This window comes from Portunus trituberculatus, chromosome 47 (assembly GCF_017591435.1).
Source record: "Portunus trituberculatus isolate SZX2019 chromosome 47, ASM1759143v1, whole genome shotgun sequence".
Classification (NCBI taxonomy): Eukaryota; Metazoa; Arthropoda; class Malacostraca; order Decapoda; family Portunidae; genus Portunus; species Portunus trituberculatus.
The window spans coordinates 25,865,750-25,880,749 of record NC_059301.1 but is presented as its reverse complement, the minus strand read 5'-3'; the positions used below and the strand labels follow the sequence as shown (position 1 = coordinate 25,880,749).

Sequence of the window (15,000 nt, the reverse complement as noted above, 5' to 3'; positions counted from 1 at the left end):
ATAGGCCTGAGACCAGGCACACACCACACACCGGGACAACAAGGTCACAACTCCTCGATTCATATCCCGTACCTACTCACTGCTAGGTGAACAGGGGCTACACGTGAAAGCGTGAAAGAAGACACACCCAAATATCTCCACCCGGCCGGGGAATCGAACTCTGGCTTTTGAAGCCAGCGCTCTAACCACTGAACTACCGTGTGTGTGTGTGTGTGTGTGTGTGTGTGTGTGTGTGTGTGTGTGTGTGTGTGTGTGTGTGTGTGTGTGTGTGTGTGTGTGTGTGTGTGTGTGTGTGTGTGTGTGTGTGTGTGTGTGTGTGGCAACGGTAGCAATAAAGCGAGGTGGGACAAAAATAGGAGAAGAAGAAAACGCCTTAGATATCTAAAATGAGGGGAGAAAATACCCGTTCTCTATTCCCGCAAACCTCCTTACACCACAGGAGACGGGCGACATACAATTTACCTGAGTGTACAAGCGTGGCAGGAGGGAAAAGGGTGGCGGGGGGAGGCTGGTAGTAGCGAGGCAGAGAGGACAACGTAGACTGCTGGGATAAGACATGACAGGGAGGGAGTGTGCTGGAACTAACCAAGGCCGGACTGAAGTGCACATGATGACTAGTACATGAAGAGCGAAAGCAAATGAGTCTAGCAGTGACGAGTCCTTAGGTGGGTGAAGAAGTGCTCGTAGAAGAAGTAGGAGGATAAGAAGAGTGGAAGACGAACACAAGCAAAGAGAAAGGAGAGATAGTAAAGGCAGACGAGGCGTGGGAAAACATACACGAATGGAACAAACACGGTACAAAGGAAGGAGCAGACGGAGAGACAAAAACATAAGAACGGTCAAGGGAAGACGGGGGACGGGGACGGGGACGGAGACTGGAGGAGGAGGAGGAGGAGGAGGAGGAGGAGGAGGAGGTACTGCTAGCTGGAGAAGAGGAGGAAAAGAGATCAAAGAAAGTAAAAAACTGAGAATAAAAAGGCGAGGCAGTGTAGGTGGAGGAAGAGAAGGAGGCTGAGGTGCAGCAGCAGCAGCAGGAGGAGGAGGAGGAGGAGGAGGAGGAGGAGGAGGAGGAGGAGGAGGAGGAGGAGGAGGAGAGAGAGGAGAGTAAGATTGGCAATACGAAGGCAGTAAAAGAGACACATGCTGCGAAAAACACCAAAAGAAACGAAGGAAACAGAACGGGAGAAATTAGGCAGGAATGCACGCAGTTTGGTTGAGAGAGAGAGAGAGAGAGAGAGAGAGAGAGAGAGAGAGAGAGAGAGAGAGAGAGAGAGAGAGAGAGAGAGAGAGAGAGAGAGAGAGAGAGAGAGAGAGAGAGAGAGAGAGAGAGAGAGAATGAATCAGCCACACATACAGCGCCAAGCCTGAAAAGTACTTGCCAGAAAGGGAAAAGTAGAGGAGAGAAAGATGACAGCAATGAAACCACCACGAAACTATCCGGGAGGAGGAGGAAGAGGAGGAGGAGGAGGAGGAGGAGGAGGAGGAGGAGGAGGGGGAAGTGTAATAAAGCTCAGATGGGGAGGCAGAAGTGGAGACGTCGGTGGAAGAGAGGGAAAAAGTATACTGTAAAAAAAAAAAAAAAGGGAAAAGAAAACGAAGAAAAACAAAGGGAAGCAGCAGCAGCAGCACAACACAACAAAAGAAACTTGTGGAAACCTAACAACAACAGAAAACCATTCAAACAAATATAGCAGAGAACATAAGAAAAAAAATAAGGAAAGAGCTACATAGACCCACATAGACAGACAGACATATAGACAGACAGGGATTTGCTCATGGTTCAACTTGCCTCACGAGAATACGGAGACGCCCACGCGGTACAGCATGTAGACGGCCACCAGGAGGAGGACCAACGTGAAGTAGGTGAGGAGCACGGAGACCAGCTCAGAGCCACCCTCAAGACCTACAGGGATTTTCTTCGGCTTTTGAGCTCGCGCTGTGATACCCATTGTGGCGAGGAGCGAAATGTGGGTGTCGATAGGTGGTGTAGATAGGTAGAAGAGGAAATAAACTAGGGTGAGGTGAGAAAGATGAGAAAGGGTAGCTAGGAAACTGTAGTGATGAAAGAAGAGAGGGTGTTGGTGCTTGAGGTGGAGTGTGTGGGGCGCGTGAAGTTGTTGTTTGTGTATGTGTGTGGCGGAATGTAGGCGTGAGGCAGGCAGGCAGGCAGGCAGGCAGGCAGGCAGGCAGGCAGGAAGGCAGGTTGGTTGGTTGGTTGGTTGGCTGGTTGGCTGGCTGGCTGGGAGGGAGGAGAGAGGTAGGCTGGCTGTAAAACTCCTCACTCCCTCTCTCTTTCGATCGTCAATTCCTCTGGTTCTCTGTGCCGCCCTTGTTATCCCTGAGAGTGGGTGGAGAGTCTTGCTGGAGAAGGAAGGAAGGAAGGAAGGAAGGAAAGGAAAGGATATCTAGCTCTCTCTATCTGTCTCTCTTTCTCTTCCTCTCTCCTTCTCTCCTTCCCTCTCTAACTCCTTCACTTCAGTAAAAGTCAGCTTCCTTCTCGCTCACACTTCCACTTCCTCTACAGTGTTTAACTAATCCAAGTTTTTTTCCAGCCACACGCACAGAAAAAAAAAGTCATCTTAATGAGGCAAAAGAAAAATTATTTGAAGTTTCCTGCCACTGGCTTTTCTAATTCTTTTCTCCATTTTCTTTTCCATTGCATTTTTTTTCTTTTTCTCCTCCTTCTCCTCCTCCTCCTCCTCCTCCTCCTCCTCCTCCTCCTCCTCCTCCAGGAAACCAAAAAGCTATTTCTTTCCTCTGTTCTTATTTCTAGACACTCAATGGCTGGAGAGAAGTGGGGAGGGCGAACGGGGGAGCAGTGGGGACGAGAGAGAGAGAGAGAGAGAGAGAGAGAGAGAGAGAGAGAGAGAGAGAGAGAGAGAGAGAGAGAGAGAGAGAGAGAGAGAGAGAGAGAGAGAGAGAGAGAGAGAGAGAGAGAGAGAGAGAGCACTGGCTGTTTATAGTGTTATGATAAGTCAAGAGGTAGAAGGGGGGAAACGGGGAGAGAGGGAGGAAGAAGTGTTTTATTTATTTATTCTCTTCCTCCTCTCCTTCACTATCGTGTGTTCTATTTCAGCCTAGGATATGAGCGTCAAATCTCATAGCTTAATGCGTTTTATCAGTGTTCTGGCTCTCTCTCTCTCTCTCTCTCTCTCTCTCTCTCTCTCTCTCTCTCTCTCTCTCTCTCTCTCTCTCTCTCTCTCTCTCTCTCTCTCTCTCTCTCTCTCTCTCTCTCTCTCTCTCTCTCTCTCTCTCTCTCTCTCTCTCTCTCTCTCTCTCTCTCTCTCTCTCTCTCTCTCTCTCTCTCTCTCTCTCTCTCTCTCTCTCTCTCTCTCTCTCTCTCTCTCTCTCTCTCTCTCTCTCTCTCTCTCTCTCTCTCTCTCTCTCTCTCGCTGTGCAGCAAAAGCGACATCTGGAAGGTAAGCCAATTTAAGGTATAGGCAGAGCAGAGTGGGAAAGGTAGGTGGGGGAGAGAGAGAGATGGTAGGCGGGTGGGAGGGAAGGAGCATGGTGGGAGTGAGAAAGGGAGAGAAGACGTTGGGAGAGACGTTTGGGAATACAGCCTTTAAGCCCTTACGAAACTAACACTTTCTGTCTATATTTTCCGCAGCACAAGTATTAATCCCGATAACGCAATATGCAAAAAACTAATTAAAATGTCTCTTGCATTTTCTGTTGTCGGGTAGTAAGAGCAGGAGGGGACTATTTTACTTCCACATAATTTTTCGATCTTTTCGCGATTTCACAAATATTTTCCACCTGCTTTCAGTGTTTTTTTTTTTTATCATTTTCAAGTGGTAATTCTGGAAAACTTCTATATTCACAAAAGTCTGAGACATTGACTACATAGGCGTATTTATCAACAAGAGCCTTCCACGAACAGGCATCAAGAACCTTTCAAACAATGTCACGTGTGGATGACGAGGTTGCGAGGTACTGTACTCCACGCCCCACACAGCGCTCACCTGCGTCCACCTGGATGAGGGGATAGGTGTGAAAGGCGGTAGCTTCACTCCCCTGCCTCGCCTAAACTAGATTTGTCCCTCCCGCGTCAGTCTCAGCGCGCCACCCTCCTTCAGCCACCCTCCGTCCCTTCTCGCTGCCTCACGTACTCTCGCTCCGTGCTCTGCAGCCATTCGTTATTCGTGACCGTGACTGCTCCGCACCTTCGTCAGTGTCCATTACCGGTTAAGTTTAATAGAAAATATATCTGGCTTCATCTATCGGCCTGAAATTCAAGCGGCAAACTTGTGTTCGTCAGAGCTGAAGTTTCGTTCCAGTGCTTCAATACATTGCATTGTCGCGAATCAACACTTAACAATCTGATTTCCACGAAAAGTAAACTCTCAGACGTGTACGTGCGGCGCCATTCAACACTCGAGAGCCCCGCCAGCCTCCCCCTCTACCACCCCCCACCACCACACCCACCAACAGGGAACTCTCACCAAGAGTTACGAGCAATCAGGGAACTCTGCAGCAGGCGAGTGTTTCCAGCACTTTCAGGCCCGATTAGAGGAACCGACTCAAGAGAAATACATCACGTTGGACGCTCACACGCAGCCTCTTCATTTCTGTCACTCATAAACCACGGCACACCAACTCACAATCAGATAGGTTCACTTTGCTCAGCGGTGAGTGGCTTGAGGAATTTACTGATGATCACATGACACCACACGTACGTACACACAAGCACACGCACTACGACTCCTTAAGAAACACGTGCAACCCAGGAGCCGCAGTTACGTCCACTCCCCACCCGGCTGGTTTCTCCCTCACAAGTACTCGAGGATGGGTGGTAAGGCGTTAAGTGTAGGGGTGTGGGTGTGAGGGTCAGGGCTGCCCATCAGACACCCGAGTGGCGAAGGAAGTGAGCGCAAGATCTGCCTGGCAACACTAAAGGGAAGACAGGTATGGAGAAGGGAGGGTTTGGGGAGGGTATGATTATGATATGAAGGGGTAGGAGAGAATTAAGGGAGGGGGAAGTGATGAAGGAGAAGATGCATGGTTAAGAAATATAAAAAATATGAGGGAAAGTGTGGAAGAGGAGGAGGAGGAGGAGGAGGAGGAGGAGGAGGAGGAGGAGGAGGAGGAGGAGGAGGAGGAGGAGGAGGAGGAGGAGGAGGAGGAGGAGGAGGAGGCGACCAGTAAAGAAAGAAAATAATCACCAAGGCTTGAGTGAAAGAACAAAAAAAGGAAACAATAATAGTCGTAATCACGATGGCACCACGTGGAGGAAGAGAAAAGAAAAGAGAGAGAAATAAAAAGACAAGAGGCAAGAAATATAAGGAGGTGGGGAGGACGGAGAAAAAGTTCCTCTCTTGTACCCTTGTGACGTCATGGTGGGTGGAGAACTGAGGTTGGAGAGTGAGAGAGAGAGCAGGATAGGGATACGGAGGGCACACGACGGCCCTGTTATCAACGGAGAGTCACACACACACACACACACACACACACACACACACACACACACACACACACGGTACAAACTTCACATACAAGTCTTTCCCTAATCGCCTGTTGGTACGCATTCCCTCGTGCCATTAACGCCTTCACTGCTGGTTAGGGAGCAGCAGCTTGCATCAACTCGCGCCCCAGAAGATAAGGCAAGGAATGGAATGGTCTGAGGGATACTGAAGAGAGTCAAGGAGAAAAGGGAGGCGCTGACGGAAACCACGGTAAGGTGAAGATGGTGGAGTGAGGATTCCAGTGCAACATCCTTATTGTTAGCACATGAAAACAAAAAGCAAATGGGACTCTACTTTTTCCTTGTGTCTCAGTTGTTATTTTTTCCTTGTGTCTTAGTTATTTTATCACTAGTTACTGTAGGATATTATGCAGTGAATAGCCTTAGGATTCATACAAGTCAGTTATTGTTTGCTATCCTCATTTATATGTAAAAATTAATTCCAGATCACGTCCTTTTGTTTAACATGTGGATAATAAGAAGGAAATTAAACTTTCCTAGCATCTCAGTTTTTCTATTGGCAATTAATGTACGGTGGTATATATTAAATTGCCTTAAGAGTTCTACAAGTCTGCTTTTATCCTTCATCCTTCGTAAAAAGCAAAAAATAAAAAATCATTGAAAACCTAACATAAAGGAGTTTGTTAGAAGCCAATATGCCTACAATTTTGAGAGGAATGTTTCAAGACATCTCTCTCAGATTTTATATAGTATTTATTTTCTTAACTTTATTGTTACCGGAACACTTTTTTCCCAGCATCTTCTTGCCTAAAGCATAGCATACATAACAATATCCATTGCCATCACAATTCATAAATATACATAATCTTTTAACACTTCCTATTTAATTCCTTCAAGTTCTCTTCCTGTTCACAGTATAGAATATAGAGCCTTTTGTGAATCGAAGGATGTGTTTATAAAGCAGTAAGGGTGCACTGATGTCATAAGAGTAAATATACTAACTATGTATTGAATTGGCCTCAATGAAAATACTTCTCTATTACGTTACCGTATGCAGGGCCTAATCCGTCAACCTCGGCCTTCTAGGCAAGGGTCCAAAGGGTAAGATGAGTCAGGTAGTAAGAGATTGCATGCTACCAACTGCCAACTCCTTGCTATAATCTCCTGGTTGTAGTCTAGAACTGCAACTGTAAATACTTATTGAAGCATCGCAAAATCATTCAAGATACAAATAAAAATAAAATTTGTCAACAACGAGGTTGCCTTAAGTGCACAAGAGCGACAGAAGACAAAAGATAGCGGTTTACCGATAATTTTGATTCAACTTGTGGCATGTTTATTATCTTTTTTTTTTTACGAAATCAGTTTTAGCTGACAAAAAAACAAAAAACAGGAATGCAGTTAAAAAAGTGATAAAATCAGCAGAGGGAGAAAGATAGCCAAAAAAATATGAAAAGGAGGAACAGATGGTTGTGAAATACATCGATCTAAGACGTGACATAACAATATTGTGAAGATGACTAGCGACACAGGCCTGTGTGTGTGAGAGAGAGAGAGAGAGAGAGAGAGAGAGAGAGAGAGAGAGAGAGAGAGAGAGAGAGAGAGAGAGAGAGAGAGAGAGAGAGAGAGAGAGAGAGAGAGAGAGAGAGAGAGAGAGAGAGAGAGAGAGAGAGAGAGAGAGAGAGAGAGAGAGAGAGAGAGAGAGAGAGAGAGAGAGAGAGAGAGAGAGAGAGAGAGAGAGAGAGAGAGAGAGAGAGAGAGAGAGAGAGAGAGCTTCGGTTAGACACTATTTGCAAAATTAAGCAAAATGTACCATCAAGATCTAAACAGCTTTGCAAGACAGCATGAGACAGCAAATACACGTAAAAGAAGTTTCATATTTATTTTCTGTTTCAGTGTGATAATCGCCTCTCTTATTTATCTCATATTGCATCGCATTCATTATACAGGCCATTTCACACCAAGTCTGGGCTGGACGCCGCCGCCATCACAGGGACAGCCTCTATTGGCAGCCTGCGTCTCATCCATTCTACTGAAGTTGAAGGCACTTACATATGATTCACGAGCGAAAACTATTTACCATAATTATAATGATATGAATAACACTGCAAAAAAAAAAGGTCCCAAAAAACTGCAATATCACGGTGACCTCCGCAATGCGTGCTACTTATTGAAAACAAGAAAATAAAAAAGAAGAATAGATGACGGATGAACAGCATATCACCTAGTACAGAAAATAAACAAATAAATAAATGAATAAATAAAATAACGTATTACTATGTGTTCGATGGGGAAACAAATCTACTGCAATCTCAAGGGCCTCTTTCTCCTCACCAGGATGAAAGGAATGTGTTCCAGAGTTTTCAAACACAAATAGTCACATCTGCTAAGTTTCACAGGCGCCGGGAGGAGATAAAAAAAAGTTCAATGGTGTTCAGTTCTAATCAAATACAATCTTTGGAACTCATTAGCATATCCGGAACTAAAGACGAGGGGGAGGATTCATTTAGTGAGACGTGATATGAGGGAGCAAAGCTAGGGATTAAGTGGCTAGATATAAGGAAAAGAAGGAATGCGATTAAAGAGTTATGAATGTGACTGGACTTGAGGACTGGGAGGAATGTGACAAAAAGGTTGTGAGCATCGAAGGAACATATGTGATTGGCCATGAAAACTAAAGGGTTGAGTGACTGTACATAGCAGCACTAAAGGATTGGACATAGGAACTTAAGGGTTGTGAATATGACTGGACATGAGAATTGACATGAGATATATGTGTCATAGGACATTGGCACGAAACAAATCAGTGAGAATAAGTAGAAATAATGAGTGGAGAATGGTAAGTGTAATTAAGAATGAGCTGAAGATTTGTGAGCTTGATGGGACATAAAAAAACAAATGAATAATTGACTGTAACTGGAATCGCGAACACTGAAGAATTGAGAAATTATACAAAAGACTGGAGATTCAGACACATAGAGACTGCAGAAGGTTGTGAGAGTGACAAAAAGGAACACTACAGAAATGCCACTAGTGTTGTGGTTGTTGTTGTTGTTGTTGTTGTTGTTGTTGTTGTTGTTGTTGTTGTTGTAGGCGGTGGTGGTAGTGGACTTAAAGGCCAACATTAAATAAAAACAAAAATATGCAAACATCACAACGGTAAGAGTTATAAATTAAAAGTTAGGATACGAAAAAAAGTATTTGAAAAAAGATATTTTGTTTGTTAAAAAAAAAAGGGGAATAAAAAAACGTGCACAAAATTTTATCCTTTTACACATGATGGAGAACAGTCAAGGGCAAACAAACATTAAAAAAAAAAAAAGGCTAAAGAGAAAACCACGCAATATTTCCAGCTTCACCCCCAAACCCACCAAAAAAAAAAGAAAAATGAATAAAAAATGGAGTGGTGGATGGGGAGAAACCAATTTACTTCCAGAGACATCTCGACACTTCCCTCGAAATGTACTCACAGCATACCAAAAAAATTCTCCTGATAGAAACACTTCGATAATCTTAACGCCACCAAGCGACACACTGATGAGAAAACGACCCGAGATGAAACATAACTTCTTACACAAGTCCAAGTTCTTAATTACGCACGATAAGCTCCTGGTAATTAAGGTGAAGATGATACCCTAGTATTAACGAGAGAGAGAGAGAGAGAGAGAGAGAGAGAGAGAGAGAGAGAGAGAGAGAGAGAGAGAGAGAGAGAGAGAGAGAGAGAGAGAGAGAGAGAGAGAGAGAGAGAGAGAGAGAGAGAGAGAGAGAGAGAGAGAGAGAGAGAGAGAGAGAGAGAGAGAGAGAGAGAGAGAGAGAGAGAGAGAGAGAGAGAGAGAGAGAGAGAGAGAGAGAGAGAGAGAGAGAGAGAGAGAGAGAGAGAGAGAGAGAGAGAGAGAGAGAGAGCAGAGAGAGAGAGAGAGAGTGAGTGAGAGAGAGAGAGAGAGTGAGTGTGTGTGAGTGTGTGTGTGTGTGTGTGTGTGTGTGTGTGTGTGTGTGTGTGTGTGTGTGTGTGTGTGTGTGTGTGTGTGTGTGTGTGTGTGTGTGTGTGTGTGTGTGTGTGTGTGTGTGTGTGTGTGTGTGTGTGTGTGTGTGTGTGTGTGTGTGTGTGTGTGTGTGTGTGTGTGTGTGTGTGTGTGTGTGTGTGTGTGTGTGTGTGTGTGTGTGTGTGTGTGTGTGTGTGTGTGTGTGTGTGTGTGTGTGTGTGTGTGTGTGTGTGTGTGTGTGTGTGTGTGTGTGTGTGTGTGTGTGTGTGTGTGTGTGTGTGTGTGTGTGTGTGTGTGTGTGTGTGTGTGTGTGTGTGTGTGTGTGTGTGTGTGTGTGTGTGTGTGTGTGTGTGTGTGTGTGTGTGTGTGTGTGTGTGTGTGTGTGTGTGTGTGTGTGTGTGTGTGTGTGTGTGTGTGTGTGTGTGTGTGTGTGTGTGTGTGTGTGTGTGTGTGTGTGTGTGTGTGTGTGTGTGTGTGTGTGTGTGTGTGTGTGTGTGTGTGTGTGTGTGTGTGTGTGTGTGTGTGTGTGTGTGTGTGTGTGTGTGTGTGTGTGTGTGTGTGTGTGTGTGTGTGTGTGTGTGTGTGTGTGTGTGTGTGTGTGTGTGTGTGTGTGTGTGTGTGTGTGTGTGTGTGTGTGTGTGTGTGTGTGTGTGTGTGTGTGTTAACCGGCATGCAAGTGGTTCCAGAGTTTCATTACATTATCCCTGACTTTGTTATCCTAAGCTCTTATTTATTTATATTTTTGTTCAAGCGTTCGCATTTATTCATTATTTGATTCATCCGAGGATTTTGTTTATCTTTCCAACCGTGATTGTCATCCTGTCACCCCATAAATAAACAGCTAAATTAGATACCAATTTTTTTTTTTTATATACTATTTACTCCACTTTCCCCCCCATCTCTCTCTCTCTCTCTCTCTCTCTCTCTCTCTCTCTCTCTCTCTCTCTCTCTCTCTCTCTCGTTTCTCCACTTTCACAAAGCGTTTTCCATATTCCAACAGAAGCAGCAACATACTAATTCTGAAGGGCAACTGTTGTAGGTAAAGGGGTAAAGTATCTCGTTGATCTTTCTCCTCGGCTTAATTAACTGAGCAATACGCCAGAGCTCGGTACAAGAAGGGAAGAAGTGAAATCCCTGTAATGTTAATGAAAGAGCAACGCACCGCCTTCCTTGCAGCTTCATGTATTCTATGTCAATCAACCAGAAACAAATTATGTAGGTTAAAGTGTTAATCAATGAGACGATTTTTTTTTTTTTAATGCAAGAGCGGCTCTGACAATGGACATCAAAACTGGTCTAAAAAGTTATGTCAATCCCTTTAATATTTTCACCGTTATTTGAAACGATTCACAACAATATGAACAGGATACGAAATCTTTAGGAGCATCTACATGAAAGAAAATATATTAGAAGCATAGGTTTTCAATATTTAGATTCTTTAATGTTCAACGCAGACTACTAACCGGAGAGAAATATACCTGAGTAGTTTGAGAGTAAGTACCAGTGAGGAGTAAAAATGGTTAAGAAGACAAGTCACAAAATCCAAAAGTGCTTTGACAAACATCTTGAAAAATAACAAAACATCAATAACATTCCAAATTTATACAGAACACCACATTCTTCCTGCTACACTCTTCAAACAGATAACTGATACAAACAATACCATTTAAATCTATACAGAACACAGACTACTATTGCAGGCACACTCCTAACAGCCATAACCTTGACCATCACTCACACTTCACCGCTTCCCCAGACAGACAAAACAGAAAGCCAGCCCGCCAGCCCGCCAGCCAGCCAGCTCCTCCTCCTCCTCCTCCTCCTCTTCCTCTTCCTCTTCCTCCTCCTGCAGCCACCCACTACACACCATAGTCCTGCACCACCAACAACTTCTCCACCTCCCACGCATGAGTGCTATCCATTCCCACAGCACATCCATCTCTATCCCCCACCATCTACGTTTGACACACCCACGTATATCCCCCCTCTCTCTCTCTCTCTCTCTCTCTCTCTCTCTCTCTCTCTCTCTCTCTCTCTCTCTCTCTCTCTCTCTCTCTCTCACTCTCTCCTCCCACTCCTCCCTCCCCAACTTCCCACTTTCCATCTCTCAGCCTTTATTTCCATTATTGTCGTGTGTGTGTGTGTGTGTGTGTGTGTGTGTGTGTGTGTGTGTGTGTGTGCGCGTGCGTGCGTGCGTGCGTGCGTGCGTGCGTGTGTGTGTGTGTGTGTGTGTGTGTGTGTGTGTGTGTGTGTACACAAAGAGGACCACTGGGGCAGCAAGCAAACACTCGGGTAATACACAATCAAAGTGGGGATTCCAGAGAGAGAGAGAGAGAGAGAGAGAGAGAGAGAGAGAGAGAGAGAGAGAGAGAGAGAGAGAGAGAGAGAGAGAGAGAGAGAGAGAGAGAGAGAGAGAGAGAGAGAGAAAATGGGAAATATAAAACTAAATGTATAGACTTTCCCATACACTAACGCTTATGGTTGACTCATCTTTAACCATTTAATTGTTATTTGCCGCATCCTTCCTAAAACAATGAGTTCAGTTCTTCAGAGGCAATGCAGAGACAATTTCTATCATTTCCTCATTTTCTGTGCCTGTGCCCTGTCTCCTTAACAAAAAAGGCAACTTCACATTAAAGATTGGGAAAAAAAAAAGTTTGTATAAATGTAAACAAATTTTTTTCCTAGATACATAAATGAAAACAAACTGAATTCATGATTTTGGTCCTTCTGAGGCAATGCAAACACTACTTTTCTGTCAATTCCTCTTTTTTTTTTTTGTTATTTTCTCCTGTTTCCCTAACCCCAACATCCCCCCCCACCAAAAACAGCTTCATTTGAAAAGTTCGCAAAAAAAAAAATAAAAGGCCACAAATCTGCAAAACACAAAATTAGAAGAGACGAGATAAAAGGTTACTGCTTAGTCTGTCTCTTCCAACCAAGCAGCACCATTCTGACCCCACGCCCCATCCACAGCACTCCCCACCCTGCCTCGCCTCATCCCTCATTACGGTCTCGTCTCAAGCCGCCCGAATGGCAGCTCGTGTTTGATGGATTTTAACTTCTCATTAATATTCATACAGTTTAATCAGTGTTGTGTATCTGATGAATTTTGTTGTCCCAGTTCTTTTGCTTTTATCTCATTAAGGCAGAGAGAGAGAGAGAGAGAGAGAGAGAGAGAGAGAGAGAGAGAGAGAGAGAGAGAGAGAGTTATACGCCTCATGACCAAGAAAATAAAAGGCTGCCATTCGGGTAATTACAATTGTCTCTCTCTCTCTCTCTCTCTCTCTCTCTCTCTCTCTCTCTCAATATTACAAAGAGCACACGCGGTCAGTGACTACAGGGATCATTATTCTTGCATTTTACAAACTTCAAAGCGCTACAAATAACAAGCATACGAACAAAGCAAAGCCAAACACGAGTGACACACACACACACACACACACACACACACACACACACACACACACACACACACACACACACACACACACAGTTAAACAAACGCAATATCACACAAATAAACATATACGCAGTGGCAGGTCTCTATGCTAATTACGGGATACAGAGGGGCCTATAAATAAACAAGTAAAATATTGAATACCAATGAAGCCGCCACTGTCACCGCCGTCACCGCCACCAGCACCACGTCTTCCACAGCAGTAGAGAGGAGGTAAGCCACCACTGACATCCCTAGATAAGCCTGCCCTGTCGAGGAAGGAATGACTGAGTACGATAACTTATTCTGTAGTATGCTTTCGTTTCCGTGCACCGTGTCCGACTGCCCGCTATCTATCTGTATCAAAAGCGTTAACCCCTTCAGTACCATGACGCGTTCTCATATTTACTCTGCTTACTATTTGGTGATTTTATACAGCTTCAAAAACTTATGTGTGGGATTAAAATAGTAAAGACTGTGGCCATTAATCTTTTGACCTCCATAGATCCTTCCTAGTAATATCAATAAAATGGTCTAATCGTACACGGTAAAACTCAAGGTAAAACTGTGTCCCAGTACTGAAGAGGTTTAGAGCATGACGTCATATCTAGTTTTCTTTCTACTTATCAGTTTGTTTGTTTTATGTGAAAGGGTATTATAAAAGAGAGAAAAAAATTAAATATCATATCTAAGTATTTATTCTTTCCGCTATACTTTTCTTCACGTAAATCAGGCTCGTCTAGGAACAAAATATTAGGAAAAGTTGTCATTGGGAAAAGAAAAGAAGAATAAGGAGAAAGGAAACAGAAGTAGGGCAGAAAAGAAACAACTAGAAAACTAAAAAGACAAAACAAAAAACAAAAACAAAGGGCAAACAAGAGTGCAACAGAAAAGAGATTTTCAAACAGGCTGAACAGTATCCCCGAAGACTTCTTTTGGATATTTACCATTAATTAGTTTAGTTTATTTAGGTTAAGTTGGGAATTAGTGGAGAGCGGTGCATTTAACCAGCCTATACAGAAGCTGACGGCGTGTTACAGTTTCCTATCCTTTGTAATCCCTCGTAATGCGATTCACGAACACTTATTAACACCACCACCAACACCGCAGTTTAATCTCACCCTCAATTATGGCAACACAAACTAAACACAATTCCCAATTAACAACACTAAGGTTATCTATCAATCCTATTATGAACACAACACAAATAACTAACTAGTCATCATCCGTACTGAGACCACGAAATTAATCACTAACTCCCATTACAATCAGCATCAATTTACCAACTCTTTGTAAATCCTCACAGCAACATTACAGGCACTTACATCACTATAGCACAGTTACTCCCATACACCCTACCCCGCTGAGACACGTAAAAATTCAACACCTAAGTTCCATCATCATAAAAAAAAAAACACCATTATCGCCATTATCGTCTCCAGCAACCATCACCATTAATCCAGCAATGTCTCTCCCTCAGCCAGCATTACCCTCACACCACCACCACCATTATCACCATCATCGCCGTCACTCATCACTTCACATCTTTCCCCCATGCATGCCACCATTTCCCTTAACTTTCAACACCACCATCACCATCACCATCACCATTACCATCACTCAAATCACTCATTAATCCTCCTCTCTTTCCTCTCCCCTAGAAACAAGATCACCAACAACACACGCACACTCTTAATCACTCTCATACCCCCAACTCGTCTCCCCTCCCACACTCAGTATCACTCGCCCACCCTCTCCGTCTCCCCTTTTCCCTCTCCCATACCAACGCGACACACTTCAACTAGTAGATGGCGTCAAGTTTCGCTGGCTAATGATGCCGATTTCAAAGAGAGAGGGAGAGGGAAGGACAAGCAAAGGTGTGAATAGGTTAAATGATTAGTGGCGGGGAGGGACTCTGAAGGAAAGGTTAAGAAATAGAGGAGAGGAGAGAGCAAGGGATAAAGAAAAGATTGAGAGGGAACGAAGAGCAGAGTAGATAAGTAAATATGAATGAAAGAGAGAGAGAGAGAGAGAGAGAGAGAGAGAGAGAGAGAGAGAGAGAGAGAGAGAGAGAGAGAGAGAGAGAGAGAGAGAGAGAGAGAGAGCTGAAACGGAAAAAAAAATAGAAAGGGAAGGAATGCAATATGAAGGAA

General features: G+C 44.1%; 1 protein-coding gene across 7 annotated transcripts in view; it reads right to left on the bottom strand.

The window, feature by feature from the left end:
• LOC123520718 (ligand of Numb protein X 2-like) overlaps positions 1 to 15,000 on the bottom strand; it is a 157,465-nt gene that overhangs the window by 64,377 nt on the left and 78,088 nt on the right. The window contains exons 1-2 of one of the 7 annotated variants that reach the window (XM_045283264.1): positions 4,605 to 4,756; positions 1,790 to 2,578 (exon numbers count right to left, since the gene is read on the bottom strand). The exons of the other annotated variants lie outside the window; for them this stretch is intronic. The gene's annotated coding sequence lies outside the window, so the exon portion shown is untranslated. Of the gene's footprint in view, positions 1 to 1,789; positions 2,579 to 4,604; positions 4,757 to 15,000 lie in introns of those variants that run through there. 7 annotated transcript variants of the gene reach the window in all.